Genomic DNA, 16714 nt, shown 5'->3' with positions numbered 1-16714 from the left:
CCCCCTTTTTTCTTTTATGCAGAACAGCAGCTACAACTCTTGTTTGACAGAATCACTGATTCAGGTTTAAAAAATAATGCACACTTCAAAATGCCTGTGATAATTTCAGATACCATATCACTTTTAAAAAACTGAACTGAAAAGTACTGCCTTTATTATAGTCTTCCCACAGAAGAGCCAAGTTTTGTCTACTACACTAATATTGAGATTACTACTAAGCTTTAGTCTAATTTTTAGACTACACAGTCCTTTGTTAAATGGCTATAGACTGAAATACTTCAATATTACTTCTTGACTGGAAATCTAGCTTTATGAACTTCACAATGATGATCTGGTTTTAAGATGAAGTCATTTTTTCACAAGTCTTTTTGCAATTGTGAAACACCCACACACCCTGATGTCCAGCCCCCCCAAGTGCTCAATATACTGTAGAAAACACATGTAATGATGGTGATTCATTTTCCTTTCCAGACGATCCTGCTTTCCGGAGGGAAAAACAAACACGCACACAAGTGAAATAACTGAACTCATAACCTCCAGTCCTCTGGAAGACACAGAAGACTTTTGGGTACAAAAAAACTTGATTCACCTTGTGTTGTGTTTCAGAGAAGGCAAACGAGTAGAGCAGAAAGAAATGCTACTTCTTTCTTCTCAGCAGCCCCACACACTTACAGAAGACTTAGGGGAGGAACTGGGAACTGTTTCATTGTTCATGGAACTTTTACAGAAGCCAGAAGCTTCTGCAGGTTCAGGAAATTAAAAAGCCCCGCCTTCCCCCCCGTTCTCCACCATTCACAAAGTATTCAGGGGAAAAGAAATATCATCAACAATGACAAATAATGGCTAGGTGCACAAGGCAAAGTTTGTAGACTCCTGATGACAACACTTATTTTCTAGAAGCAAGATCTAAATTACTCTTAAAGCCCAATGGAGGGGGGAGGCAGCGGTGGAGGTGTTGGGGCCCAGGCCTGCAGATTTGCTTTCCCCAGGGCAATTAACGTGGCAGAGGGGCAAATCTGTTGGCAGATGGCCAATGCGGCCTTCCACAATGACCAGACATAGCACAGAGTGTCACATCAGCGCTCTTGCACCCCACCAGCTCTGCTTGTGTAGAGCGGCATTCCAGAGATATGGTCAGAAGCAAAGGCCATTGCTTTCACATCTTGCACGTGAGCTCCCAAAGGCACCTGGTGGGCCACTGCGAGTAGCAGAGTGCTGGACTAGATGGACTCTGGTCTGATCCAGCAGGCTAGTTCTTATGTCAGTGGCATAAGCCCATTTTTGGGTGACATAAGACCATTGAGCCCAGTGAAGGGCTTCTCAGCAGTAAGGAGGGGGGGGGGGTTGCCTCCCCACACTGCAGAAGAGCCCTCTGGAGGTGGAAGGGCACCACTGCAGCAGTGCTGTCCCTGGTGGGTTGCCAGTGTAGACACAGACCAGCCAGGCTTTGTTCCATTATACAACTAATGAGATTACTATCAAACTTTACTCTAGCTTTTTGACTACACAGTTCTTTCCTTAAATGGATATAGTCTAAAAATGTTTCTATCATTGTTTCTTGAGTGGAAATCCAGAAATCACAGTATTGCAACCATAATTTTGGCAGCCACTGCCTTTTTAAAATACATGTTGATGAACAATTTGGCATATATTTTGTTGCAATGCATTGTTAACAGTCAAAGGCCACTGCAATGTTAATATAAGAAATTGCTAGTTGGGGGGGTGGGGTAACAATCTGTTTGGCCACTGCTAATATTAATTTCTACCCTCTGTATTCCTTCTGACATCAGCAACAGTAAAAAACAACAACAACCCTGTGCCAATTACATTAATTCAATTCACTTTTAATTAAACAAGTAATTCATTTTTGGAATATTCAGACTACATAGTTCAGTCTTTAACATATTTAGATGTAAGAGGAAAAAACAGCATCAAAATCACAGAAAAATTATTTTTAAATGAGTTTTTGTTTAAGGCCATTTTCATTTACTATTGGCCAACTCTTACTGTGTGCCTCATCAATCACCTAGTTATGGTGCAATGAATGAGCCACCGATGTTGATGTACCAAGTGTTATTTTCAAACGCTCTTACAATTCGTATCATGTCAGTTCTGCCTGGCAGCATAATGACATCATTTGAACGGAGGCTGACTGTTGGTAGTCAAGCAGCAACCAATCTGAAACAGTGGGCTGTCCTAACTTTGTACCTGGATGTATAAACAAACACTTAAAGCATGTCTACTGCAATAGAATATGAGATACATGTATTAGATAGGGACTATCAGATACAAGCCAGCAGATAGAATGTCATTTACTTCTCCTGTCACCAGTGCCACCCCATCCCATCCGTCAAGATGTTCCCTGATATTACAAGGTTTATTTCAAGGCTACCCTTATTTCGAGGCTATCATACTGCCATACGATAAATATGAGCCAAGAAAATGAAGGCTGCAGTTGCAAACATACTTAGAGAAATAAACTCAATTGAACATGGGAAACCTACTTAAACAAGAAATGAGCAGGCTTGAGCTACAAGTCTTCGTTAAACTAAAGGTATCACAAGAATTATGTCAGAATAGCAAGTGAATTGTTAATTTACTTGAGGCTGTAATTCTGCATTTGATATGAAAGCGAATCATGAGCTAAGATAGGATGTTTTCCAGTCTCTGATCTTCCCCAACACAAACCGTAAGAGTTCAGTTCTGTAAAGAGCCTTTGTTTACCAGCCTATACCACACAGCTTTGAATCATTATATATCTATTCTTAGTTGCTACTATGTGCTTATTGCAAGCCTCTACATCTAACTACAGCCTCACTAGCTTTAACGTCAGATTCCAAGAAAAGCAAGGAAAACATACTGGTACATATTGGATCTTTGGGGTATTAGGCATTTTACGCTCAACCTTAATGTATCAGCACATGACCACTCACCCCACAAAGCAAACATCAGCTATCTTCTTTTATTAAGCAAAGCATTCCCCCCCCCACACACACTCTTCGTACAACACGTAGAAGCAATGCAACAGAAGCCTTCAGAAAACAGTAACTTTTCAAACACAGGCAGGAGGATGCAACTGCCATCAAGAAGAGACAAGAGCAAATCTTCTAAAAATAAACAGGGAGCTCCAGCCCAGTCTGGACCACAGAGAGGGAAGGGAAGTTGGAGGGAGCTGAGACCAAGGCAGCCTCTCCCTGGCAGCAGACGGTCCCCACCAGAGCCAGCCTGCACACGGTTTATCAAAACAAAAGCTTGGTGGTGGCAGAGAGCAGCTCTCCTTTCTGCATTGTTTGCAAACAGCAAAGCAGCCACTCCAGGGTCTATCTTCTTATAGATACCCATGTTTGCCTGGGCTGTCAATGGAGGGAGATCAGTCCTAAGGGACTATGGGGGAAAGCCAGGGAGGGAAGAAGAAAAGGATGCTTTTCCAACTATGAATGATAATATAAAGCATCTTTGCCTGGAATATTAAGAAAGACAACTTCCCAGTTCTGTGGTTAAATTCTGTGAAGCAAAAGACCCATGGCTGCTAAAAGACCTAGCAAGCTAGCTAAAAGAACGACAGAGTATGCAGTTAAAAACAAACCAGAAAATCCACTTCTACAGTGGAATGCAAAGTACTCCACTTACCTCTGGTACATACTTGTTTTATTCATTGCATATCAAACCCAGGAACAGTAAAAAGCAGAATAGAGACTACAACATACAGCTGACCCCCCCTTCCTCCTCACCCCCGCAGCAGTCGTCATAGGAAAACGTATAATGCTTTGCAGCAAACAAAACACAATCTAGCCTTCTGCACAGCTCCAAACCAAAGGAGAAGAGCTTGTGGAGTCAGCGTGACACAGATCCAAAGAAGGAATGTTTTCTGGTCTACTGCCCCACATAACAGACTAAAAAGGCTGCCTGACACCATCGGGGAACCTGTGCTATAATATGTAAGCACAGTGCCCCTTGGAATAGTTTGGAAAAGGCTTAATGAAGCCCCATTTATAGACTATCAACCCACATTCACGTAGCAAATATGTACTGCATACAGAGTATGTGCAGGTACTGAAAAACAAACTGATGTGACCAGAACAATTCTGTCCCCAGCAGCATCCAATATCAGTATTAAATCCTTGCACTAACCCTTCTTCTCCCCAAACCCCTTAACCAAAGTGACTGCCTGCCACTCACCTCCATGAGCTACAAAAACAGCCATCTCTCTCACCTCTTCATCCTCCCCTCTTGCTATACAGATTAAACAAAGAGGCAGGAAGCAGTGAGACTTAACGCAATACATGTGTACATGCGGACTGGCAGTCCAACCCAACGCCAGACTCAGTCCCACAAGTATTTTCGGTGCCAACACTTGCCCTGAAACAAAGCAGGAACAGTGCGTGTACAGAGTGCTTCCCTGTATGTAGCTACAAACCCATCCCTCACCCCCTATAGATGACAGAGTACACCTTTCAAAATTAAAGAAACAGGCAAGTCCCCGTTCACTAACAACTATGAACCACCACTGTTCAGGCAAGCAAAAACCTACTTCTACTGAAAGTCCAGGTTTGAACTATTATGGAAGGTTTTGTTTTTCTTTCATTGAAGTGATGGCTTTCCTCCCTCCCCTCACCAACTAAGTGGCTTTTTAAAAATTCTTTTGGAAGGCTATGAGATTTAATAATGCAGAACTCAGACTCCCCTTCCCCCCCAATCATGAATAAAGCCAGTCATAAACCAAACAGTGAATGAAAAAGGCTTTAGCTTGAGGAATGCTTATGTGTTTGTTAACCTTTAAGGTGCCACAATACTCTACTCTATCAAGCAGAGTTAAGACTCCTGCGGAAAACTATTAATAGAACTGCCACCAAAACTGCAGGAAAACAATACAGGAAAGATACTAAAAATTGGGGTGGGGAGGAAAACATTTTAGCGTGTACCCTCCATTTCCCCAAGATGCAGATTCTTCATATGACCCCCAAGAAGAAGGCAAAAGAGGCAGAAACTATTGAGACTGTTTTAACTGACCCCTAGGATAAGGAACAATATTATTATTATTATTATTATTATTATTATTATGGGGGAGAAGGGAGGAGAAAATCAATTTCCCATAGCTTTAAAAACAGGACTAGAAGTAAAAAATAAGTATTTGCCTAGGGTAGCTGGCACCCTGCTTTCCACCTAGATCAGGGCAAAAGTGCAATTAAGAAATCAACTAACTTAAATGATATTAAAAACAGCAATAACAACAGAGTGAATAATGAGATCACAACCCCAGACCCCGAAATATATCAAATTATTGGGAAGAGAAAATAAATGAAAAATAAACAAGGAACATCATACAAACATAGGAAGGGGTGATGACTTGTCACTTAATGTCTCTTTAAAAAACGGAGTCAAACTTCTTTCCATCGCTCCATTAAAGTCAAGTGGATTTTTTTCGCGGGGAGGGGAAGATTTCAGAAAGGGGTCAGAGAACCCCCCCACCGAAAATTAGTTTCCCCCTTTCCAGGACCCCGCAGACACTGGCGCAAGAAAACACGGAAGGCAGAGGGAGGGGGTTGGGGGAGTCGATACGTACAGTGGTGCGGGGGCGGGGGGGGTTGCAGCCCTTCCCTCACACGAGAACCGGAGGGGGGGCGTCGTCGTGATCTGCTCACGGGCGGCGACCGCGACCCTCCCCGAAGAAGCCTGGCGAGGGGGGGTGTCATAGAGAGCGCCCAGCGCTGCCGGGGCTGCCGCCGTCGCCACAGAGCCGCTCTCCGCCCTTCGCCTCAGGGCCCGCAAGCGAAGGACTCATCGTGCTCGCCGGCTCCGACTCGCCACCGCGCCGTCCTCCGGGTCTCTCCGCGCGCGGCTTATTCCGCGCTTCGCCGTTTTTTATTCACCCTCCTGGCTTTGTTTGGATTTTTTTAACGCCCTCCCCCTTCCCTCTGGCTTTTCCTCCGCCCACTTTCTCCCGCGCACGCGCACTAACGGAGAGCTCGGCTCCGCTGCCGTTAAACCGCCTTTGGGGAGCCGCCGGCAGCCAATCGGGGAGAGGCAGAGCCGCACCGGCAGCCAATCCGAGAGCTCGTTACCGCCCGCTTTCCCTCCTCCTGGCCTTGGGGGTTGGAACAGAAGGGGGAGCTTCTGGGAGGCGCGTGACTGGCGGCGCTGGAAGGCCTTCGGCTCGGCCCTTCATGGTTCCTTTGTTGCAGAGGGCGGCTGAAACTCTCGCTCCGTCCCGTGGGAAGGCGAGAGACGTTGGTCCACAGCTAAGGTGACTTAGTGGAGCCTCCATGTTCAGGAGGGTAGGCTACTTTCTCCAATGGAGCCTCCATGTCCAGAGGCAGTCTTAAGACCAGGGTCGCATTTCGTTCTTTCTTTTTTTGGCCTGGTTTGCTGATGAGTTTCTGCAGAAGGCCATAGGCTGCCTTCTCCAGTGGAGCCTCCATGTCCAGAGGCAGTCTACCTCTTAAAACCAGGGTCACAAACAAGAAGTGGCCATCCTCTCCTTTCTTTTTTGGTCCGGTTTGCTGATGAGTTTGGCTTCTGAAAACGAGGTGCCTGAATACAGAGGAGTCCTACTTTTGGAAGCTTCTCTTGCCTTGGTCAGAAAGAATAGTGGGGCGATCAGCAGCTACGAAGCACAACAGCTAAGAACTTCCAGGGTAGTAACAGTGACAGTGTAGTGGATGATGATGATTTTTTAATTTATTCATTCATACCTCGCCTCCCTCTCCAGCGGCGAATGGAAGAGGCGCTCTCCAGTGTGGTGTGGTACTTAAGAATGTCGAGTTAGATAGAGTCCCAGGTTCGAATCCCCACTGGTGCCATAGAACCTCACAGGGTGACCCTGCCTAGCCATTCCCTCTCAGCCTAACCTACCTCGCATGGTTGTTGTATTAAACAGGGGTGCAAATGACGTTTTCTGTAGCAGTTTACCTCTAACAAGCAGATTACTGGGGACGGGAGAGAAAGGGAGAAACGAACAGCGAGCGGCCGCCGCTTTCTGACCCTGCCGACTAGCTTGCCAGAAGCATCTGGCGTCCAGCCACAGCCTGAAACAACAACGCAGTGCTTATGGATAGCAGAAGCTGAGCGCGTGGCGCGCGGTCCATCCTTTGCGCGCGCAGATTTGGGGGGGAAAAGCGGGATGAGGATGAAAAGGGAGAAAGGAAACGGAGCTAGCCAATCAGCTCAGATAGAAAAGGGCGGGGGAGGGGGGGAGCAGCGCCGTTCCCGCGCAAACCGTTCTTTCCTCCGCTCCCAGCCTTGATCTCTTTCTTTGGAAGAATGAAGGAGGTGCGTGACAGGCGCGCGTGCTCGGTCCCAGCCGCCAGCCAATCCGCGTGCACTCCGATGGACTCTTTGTTGCCAACCCCCATCCGGCTCCCCGCGCGTGCTGCAACACTGTAGCCAATAGGAAACCTCCGTTTCCCCTTTCCTCCCGCTTGCTCCGGTTATGGTTTTGCCTCCGTTTGCTAAACGAACGCTGTGAGGTTACGCTCCGATGGCACGTGTTTACTTGGCAGTAAGCCCCTCTTGAGTGTCCAAGGGGGCTTGCTTTGAGCTAGGCCTGCAGAGCTTGTTTGGCCTTGAGAGGAACCCTATCTCCTCTATGCGCACACGATGCAAATAATATGATGGTTATTCTTACATCCTTCCTCACCTCAAAGACGGGCAGCAAGATGGTGACAATTGTAGTTAATTCTTCCTGTTAAAAGTTCACAACCCAACTGCTGCAATAAGCCACTCCCCTCTGTGAAACCTGGAACTTTGGTGAGTTGGCTGGGTTTGTGCTACCTTACCTTTCTTGTCCTTTGTTTACTACTGGACGTAAAAACAGCAGCAGGGTTCTGAACTCCTCTTAGGGCTGCTGGACAGAAAGAAAAAGCTCAGGGTTATGACAACTCACACAGACTCCATTTATTTATTTATTCAAATTTATATCCCGCCCTATCCCCGCAGGGTTCAGGACGGGCTACAAGCCAATAACAATTTATTGAAACATAAGACAGTCATAGGCAGTATAGCTCTTCCCCGTTCTTGCTCTCAAATCTTTTTTGGTGGGGTGGGGTGGGGGTTCAGAAAGGAAACTGCATGGCAATCTGTTACAAGAATGCCTCACTGAATGCCTTACGTGTACTGTTTCATGCGGACTCTAAAGGTGTGCATTGTTAGTGTAAAAGTGAGCTTCTGGAATAAACACCTCCCCTACCTTTCAAAAAAAAATCTTAATCTTAATTTTGGAAAATCTTAATTTTGGAAAAATATGAATCAACTGAGCCATACACATTTTGACCAAACACGTCCTCCAAATCCAGAGACAGCTCCAGGATCCACAAAATAGTGGATGGTTAAGCAGAGCAAGCCTTGCAGAACTTTTCTATGAAAATTGATCATCTCCGTTATTTCTTGCCAGTTGTCACTGGAGCGCCAGAGAAAGAGAATTCAGGCAGCAATCGCAGATGAGGAAACCTATCAACAACACCAGATGGTTTTCCAAGTAGGAGAAAGAGCAACACCCTCCCAGAGTTGCTGAGTACGCAATCATAGACTGTTTCCCATGGCTGGAAAAATCAACAAAGGCTGGGGGAGGCAGCCACCCTGGGAGCCCATGGTTATTTCCAGCCAGGGAGAGACTTCTGCAGTGGCAAGGAGTTAGGTAAAGGCTATGTAATTTCCTCTGGCTATTTGCTCTTCCTGAACAGGGTTGGTAGTGATCCAAAGTTATCCAGTAGCCCAACGGCAGGTCTTTGTTTGCTGGCTGTGAATATGAAATGCTTAAAGTCAGTGACAAACAGAGGCATTTGCAACCAAAAGCTATATAGCCAAAACCCACTTTTCTATTTCATTTTTCCAACTTGCATTTTCCACCCTGCCCCCAGATTCCCACAGATAAAAGAGCTAACTTTACCTTAATTTGGGAAGGATTTCTGTACCCGCAAAGTAAAGCTTTGTAGAAACTCCCCAGGGGACAAAGTTAGAGAGGTATGTTAATTAGCGTGACGTGAAAGCTCTACTTGTGAGCATGTATGATGTCATACTGACAGCATACAGTGAGTCTCCAGAATACACCACTGGTATGCGAAGTGGCCCTGAAACTTTTTCAGCGTTTTCTGCTGTCAGATTCTCATATAATGCTGGGTTTCTCAGTAGTGATAATTTCTCTCCCCTCCACCCACCATCGTTGTCAGCAGAGCAGGCTCCTAATTGCACAACAATATACAACAGACACCTCACCCCAGCACTAAATCTCGTGAAGCAGAGAGCAGGAACATGTGGTTGTATTACAAGCATTGGAAACCTGGTTAAAATTTAATAGAAACAAATTTGGTTAGCGTTATCTAGTTGTGGGAAGGCATGAAACTTCTGAAATAAAGTTTTATTAATAGGTGGTAGAAGATTATCTTTCTCCATATGTTGGTAGGGTCCCTCTTTTGGATAGTTAATTTTTTTAATTGTTTATGTTCTCTGTAGTTCACCTTTCTCACTGAGACTTAAAGTGTGTAGTGCAATCAGGATGGGGCATCCAGTAAGATTTCCAATAGGATTAGAATTGTGGAAATAAATACAGAAATTGTATTTATTACAGAAGTATTTGTAAGTCCATGGGAAATACAGAAAATCCATTTGTAATGCCTTTTTAGTAAGAGCATCTAAAAGTCACACCACTTTCGAGCTGTACAGAAGTCTGGAGTACAACCAGCTGGAGGGGAGAGAAAGGGTTTTTAAGGACACATCAGAGAACCCCCCAAATGATTTTTTAAAAGCAGTTTTAAAACTAACTTTAGATATTCCTAGGGTGAGTCCCAATTTGTGGGGAAAAAAATTGGATCAGTACTTTCAAATAAGATTGGGGCTCTTGCAGATCAAAGGCTGGGACTTTTGGCTCACTGCTCTCTCAACTGTAGGTAAGCCAGCATGTGAAGAGGAATTTGTAGTGCAGTAGAGGCTTCTGTTGCCAGAGGCGTAGCCAAGCAAGAGCATCAGCAGGAACATTTTGCATTCTTTGGGCCTGCGGACAGATAAATCTCTTGGGGGAAACAATTTTGGAACCTTCCTTATGAGATCAAGACTAGAGATAGCTTTTCCTTTCGAACATCAGTGTGCCCAGCGAGATGCCACGGGTAGGTTCAGCTGTAACACCAAATTATTTCTTTGCCATTATGGGAATGAGCCCTTTCGTCTGAGCACCGGGGAGCCACTTCATGATCTCTGCTTGAACACCAACCATAGCGTGCTGTTACATCTGAACTCACAGATTATGGTGCTTGCCCTCCAAACCAGAATTACAGCCCACTTTCAAAACAGGGTTTGCTATCTTGGGTTTGAACAGTAAGCAAGTTCAGATGCAAGTGCAAACAACAGTTTGCACTAAAACAGAGGTTATCAATAAACTCAGCGCAGCCAGAAGAAAGACGTGAGCACAGGGCTTGGCATTATGGAATTACATCTGAATTGCGTCCCAGGCTCTAAGTATTTCACCCATCCTGTGCCCATGATTACAGGCAAGCAACTGCTCCATTTCCATTGATGAAGAAATACAGAAAGATAAATTGCCTGGAACAGTGTATTTTACGTGTGGGATCCCAACAATAAACTTATAGCAATAGGCTGTTGCGTGCACATGTGGTGTTATGGTGGCTCCATCTTGTGGTCAAATCTGCTATATCCCCCCCCCCCCCCCCAATGTTCTGCCTTCAGGACCACTGGCTGCTACTAGATATGAGAGCCAGTGTGGTATAATGGTTAGTATAATACCCAGGTTGAAATCCACTCTTGAGGCCTATGGACTCACTGAGTGACCTTGGGCCAGTCACTGTCCCTGCCTAACCTTCCTACAGGGCTGCTGTGAGGATAAAATGGAGGAGAGGAGCATGATGTAAGCTGCCTTGTGTACCCAGTGAGGTATAAATAAATAAAACAGAGTCAATGTATTGTCGAAGGCTTTCATGGCCAGAATCACTGGGGTGCTGCGTGGTTTCCGGGCTGTATGGCCGTGCTATGAATGCTGCTAGAACACAGCCATACAGCCCGGAAACCACACAGCACCCCAAAATAGTCAAGCAGTCATTTTACATAATCTGTTTTTAAAAAATGGGATGATGAATCCTGGAGGAAAGGCAAATGACTATTTACTCCAATTCAGTGCAAGTCAGGATAATTTCCAGACACTGAACAGACCCACCTGCTTGGTGCTTTTATTTATTATCTAATTATTATGTAGCATTCAGATATGAGATATTAACATGACCCATAATTACCTTATTGAATCAAACCAGAAGTCTAATCTGACAGTCCTACTGGGCTGGCCAGACATCCCTGTTGACAAGCAGGACACAATAGAAATAGCCATCCCTTGTTATTTTTCTTCAGCAACTGGTGCACAGAAGTCTATACTGCCTCTGAACATGGAGGCTCTCTTTTAAATAGTCATGGATAGAACCGTCCCTGGGAGCGTGCCTGTTCTGCAATTCGAAGGTCCGAGGTTCAATCCCTGTCATCTCCATTCAGTTAACTCAGGCAGCAGGTTTTGGAGAAGGCTTTCCCCCACCCAAGACTCTGCCAAGCTGCTGCGAATCAGAGCAGAGGCAATGCTTTGCTGGACGGTGAACAAACGGTCCAACTGAGGCCACTTCTTAATGTGGCCATCAAATCCTTAAAGTCATCTAAGCCAGTGGCTATCACCACATCCTCTAGCCACACAATCCATACATTGTGGATTAAAACAATTTTGTCTTTTTTCAGAGGGTAAAGAATATTAAAGTTTATTTTCTAACTAATTTGCCCCCTCCTATTAGGTGTCAATTTTCTAAACTGCTCCTTCACAGCTAGCTCTGTCTGTTCTGCATCTACTGAGTGACTTAATATATTACTTTTTGCAGCAACATAGGCCTGATGGCACAAGGATCTGTTTTGTCCTATCACATATATGCAGTGGTTATCTCACACAATGCTTTACTGCAGCTGTTGACTCTGAGAAATATATATTTATCAGCCCCTTCAGGTGACCACATACAGGAGCTCAAGGTGACACCCTTGTTTATTGCCTACTTTTCCCAAAGCTTACATAATCCTCTGTTCCTCCACTTTATCCTCACAACAATTACCCTGTGAGGTAGGTTAGGCTGAAACAGTGACTGGCCTAAGGCTACCCAGTAGGCTTTCGTGACAGGGGGAGGATTTGAACTTGGGTTTCTCAGATCCTAGTCCAACGCTCTAACCTCTGCACCAATACTACACTTGATCTTAGCCAAAAGGCCGAGAAGCGATAACCAATAACATCACCTCTTTGCAGAAAAAAAAATTCCCTTCATCAAAACATCCTAAATTGTAGGCCTGGAGTTGCATGTCTGTGTTACTCTTGTGCATCTGGGAGTATCTCCAGTGGGAGGGGGCAGGTACTGTCTTAGGGTGGTTTGTCAGCCACCTTCCAACACTCAATCCACTGTAGCCCCCAAATCAACCCTAGGAGATTGAGGCGGGTCTCCAACTTAGTGCCTTTAAATCCAATCTGCTCTCTTTCCTTTTGGGGATAAATACAAAGTTCCTTTGTATGCTCAAAACATAGCAGCCACAAGAGCGACCACCTCCTTACCTCAGTTGATGAGGCACAGGTAACTTCTGTCCTTGGGAGATGCTGATGGGGGTTTCCTGCATAGTTTAGAATAGTAGCCAGCAAATGATGGGCATATGCCTAAAGTACCCTGGGAAGGAGGAGGATGGGTGCATGGGGCAAGAAGAAGGCAGGTGAGCAGGGAAAAGTGAGGAACTCTCCATCTTTGTCCCCCTCTTCTTTCCACTCTTTGGGGGCTTAAATCTGAGGTGCTCCCTGAGTGAATGGAGACCCTTGTGGTATCGTAGTAGCCCATTGTGTAGCTTTAGCCATCCGCTCAAGGACCAGCGTAATATAGTGCTCCTAATTTTTTGAACAGTCTGTAACATCTAGTTGAGTCACCTTAGTGGAGTTAGTAAAAATCTGGAAGGCGTCCCACTAAGAAAGGTCATAGCTCATTTCTATTGTTCTTTATGAAGATGATCTTACCTTTTGTATTACAAAAAAACCAAACAAACCAGAAACAACTCTTTAGAGGCAGAAAACTCCATTGGCAGTACTTCTGTGAGCAAGAGCGTTATTAGTTTTTATCTCCATCATATTGAACCAATACACTTTTGGAATGCAGCCTCAAATCCAACAACTATTTCCTGTGAGGTTTCCGTCTTTGCCCACAGACAGCAGGTTACAACTGCAGATGATAAGAGACGCCACTTCCCTGATTTCACATATAGGCTTAGTAGCGTTTTTATTGCTCTGTGATTCAGTAATGGTGGCAACCTCGAGCCCAAAGCAGCCCCAATTGCTGCTCTTGTAGGTTTGGATAAAGGTTTGAAGCACGCCAGGTGGGTTTCAAGGGAGAGAGAATCTCACTTTCAGGCTTTCGTAGACCTGTACGTATGTTGAGTTATGTGTGAATTGTGGTCTGGTGACATCTAGAAGACAGGATTTTATTCCAGTGTAAGCTTTAGTGAACTAGAGCCTGCATCTTCAGATCATGACACAGCTGTGGAAAAGTGGTCTCCATCCCACAGAGACTTGTGCTGGAATAAAACCTGGTCAGTCTGTAGAGTGCCAATAAAATCTTGTTTTAGTTTTGCTACAGCAGACTAACAGGTTTACGGTTGAGGCCATGAGGGTGTAACATCAAACGGCCTCCCTTTCCTCCTCTTTGTTTCCATCTCTCCCCCTCCTGTTTTTTTTGCAGCTTCCAGAACAGGGATTTTAATGCCAAGTGCTAGTCACCATAGGGTTTTAAGACAATTTATTGATAGCAATATGGATTTTAACTCGTTTTATGGTATTTATATTGTCACTGTATTTATATATTGTTGGATGCTGCCCTGAGCCCGTAAAGGGAACGGGTGCCAATAAATGTAATAAATAAATCAGTACATACATAAAATAATGCTTGCCCTTATGAACTAATAGTCCAGCTTTGTAGAACATGTGGAACCCCTTTGTTATAGTGATACAGTTCATGTGTGAATAGAAGTATCTAAAGCTTCACTGCTACTCCAGTAATATGAAACAGGGTGATAATAGCAGGAAGGAAAGTTAGTAAACAGCCAAAACCTTGTTCCCCACACTGCCCTTTTGATATCTGTTTTAATGGCCCTTCTATCCAATACTTTCTGGATTACTGTTCTGCTGGCTAGGAATGTACATAGCAGAACAAAAGCAGCTCTGAATGGGGAAAGAAACAGAGGTACAAATTAAATGAAAGCAGGGTGCTTTTTCTTTTTCTGCATGACTTCAACAGGTCTCTTCCACCACCACCCTTCCTTTCAAAAACCTCGCTGTTGTGTCAGAAAATTGACAATCTCTTTTCACAGCTGCCAGACTGCAAGAACAATGCGCTACCACAGCAACAGATTTCCAAATCAGTTTCTCTTGCCGTAAATGAAACACATTCTTTTCTTCTCTCCCCCACCCCCTCGAAAGCTGGAGTTGTTTAAAATAATGAAATGATATAATTGCTGTATCAACAGCTCGGCTGAAGTATCTGTGCATTTTGCCATCCTGCAACAAATTGTTCTACGAAATTACCCGCTGCGGCAATGGCACTATTGTTTGCTGGGAGACAGAACATTACCGCTGCCTGAGCAGCAGTCGCAAACAGCCTCGTGCTAAGAGCCATCAAACCTTAGTTAACAGTGCAAGGAAAAAAGTACAGCCAAATCAGAATTTCCATAATGAGATTCATATGTCTGGACAGAAGAGTGGCTTCTTGTTTTGCCGTTGCCAAAACACAGTTTCACCCTGCAAGCAGTTTCACCCTGCAAGCAGTTTCTAAGAGCAGCGGACTCCATGTGTCCCTGGTTTGTTCTTCACCTTGGCCTTTGATAGCATGAATAGTGACATGCATTTCAGACCTCTCCAACTTCACTTCCTAACCTAAGGAATCTGGTAAAGATCTGGGCGCTTAAGAACGTAAGAAAGAGCCTGCTGGATCAGACCAGAGTCCATCTAGTCCAGCACTCTGCTACTTGCAGTGGCCCACCGGATGCCTTTGGGAGCTCACATGCAGGATGTGAAAGCAATGGCCTTCTGCTGCTGCTCCTCCTGAGCATGTGGTCTGCTAAGGCATTTGCAATCTCAGATCACAGAGATCAAGATGGGTAGCCATAGATCGACTTCTCCATAAATCTGTCCAAGCCCCTTTTAAAGCTAATAAAACATGTGCACGCAACTAACAAATACAGTGTGCTGCTGAATTTGTTAGTTGCATGCACATGTGTTAAAAAACACCCAGATCTTTACCAGATGTACACTTTGGTGATAGTGATGGGGAAAAGGGGCAATAGAACTCTCGAACATTGGGCTGAAATAATGTCCTCCCTTAAATAGCTATATAGGACCAATAGTATTATTTTCTTTCATGTAGGATACACATACGTGAAAGAAAATTTTATTTCCACCTTTGTAGAATCTCTGACTACTGTCTTTCTCCTTGAACTTGGGAGGAAGGTGGGAAGAAGAAAGGAATATAGTGCAGCATGCCCGAACTAGTTTGAAATTCGTTTCCAGCCCTCACACTCCTGCAGCAAACCCCTTGACCGTTAGAGCAAGCATGTGACCATGCAGAAAGCTACTGGGGGGCTAACGGTGCTTTTTTAGGCATGCTGGGAGTTTCAACAGACTCCCATCATAGCTCTCTGGTGACAAGAAATGTCCACCTAAAGTCTACCTCCCCTTAATTTAATGCCCTGTTCTTAATCCTTGCAGTAGCAATCACCCAAAAGCCAGGCAGAACGTTCTGGAGAATAAAAATACAGATCACCTACCTCCCGGGTATAGTCCAGTGTTAAGTTGGGTCACATATTATTAGTACCATGTTGTCTTCAGACAACTGAAGCAAACAGAGGCATTTAAATGTGAGATCTTTCCCAAACAGTACTTACTTCTCTGAAACATTTCCCCATAGTGCAGAACACGCTGTCTAATTTAATTATATGCTGTAATTATAGCTCTGCCTCTATTGAAGTGGGATTTAGCACAACTGGAGCCCATTTCTGAAAGTACAGGAAAAGAAAGCACACGCCGTGCCAATTTAGGTAAGTCACAGCTTCAGCTATTCCTGCGGTTTCTTTAGCAATCAGGACCTCTTTCCTTACAGAGGCAAGACTGTTCCTCTATTACAGGGGCAGCCAGCATCCCTGAGCCTAAAGAGCCACAATCAAAAGCAAGCACGGGGCTAGAGACGGTTCCCCTGCAGCTTACTCTCTTTCCAATGGCAACTCCTGTTTCTTTCAATCTCATGGCCAAACACCACTTTGCATTGTGTCATTTTTCATTCATGGAAGTGATTTACTCACAAGCCATGTCATTTGAGGACCACAGCAGCAGAATCTGTACAGGGAGCTCTGACATTTCCATAGAAGTTTCATAGTTGTAAGGGATTTCACTGTCCAGACGGTATCTTCCCCCAAGATTGGTAGCATCTATAAATCAGAAAGACCCTGGCAGTTGCTGCTGCTGCATTTGGTGGGCTCACATTGCACATTACCCTGCTGCCCCAATAAGCAGAAGCCTGCACAAGCCACAAGGAAACAAAGCAGCAGGTGATCATGTGTGTGTGGGGGGGGGGGGGATCCAGTCAATTTCTAACCCTCCTCTCTTCCCTGAACCTGCCCCCATAAGTCTCTCAAGTTTCTCCTCCAGGAGGTCTTGCATAACCCAGTTCAG

At 44.9% G+C, this 16714-nt stretch overlaps 1 protein-coding gene across 1 annotated transcript in view; it reads right to left on the bottom strand.

Moving 5' to 3' along the window:
* The window catches only part of YPEL1 (yippee like 1), a 42838-nt gene extending 36904 nt beyond the window's left edge, over positions 1–5934 (bottom strand). Inside the window, exon 1 of the mRNA XM_048514112.1 lies at positions 5564–5934. The gene's annotated coding sequence lies outside the window, so the exon portion shown is untranslated. The remainder of the gene's footprint in view (positions 1–5563) is intronic.
* Positions 5935–16714: the final 10780 nt, after the last annotated feature.

This window comes from Sphaerodactylus townsendi, linkage group LG13 (assembly GCF_021028975.2).
Source record: "Sphaerodactylus townsendi isolate TG3544 linkage group LG13, MPM_Stown_v2.3, whole genome shotgun sequence".
Lineage (NCBI taxonomy): Eukaryota > Metazoa > Chordata > Lepidosauria > Squamata > Sphaerodactylidae > Sphaerodactylus > Sphaerodactylus townsendi.
The sequence above is the reverse complement of the archived record's forward strand: the minus strand, read 5'-3'. Positions and strand labels throughout refer to the sequence as shown.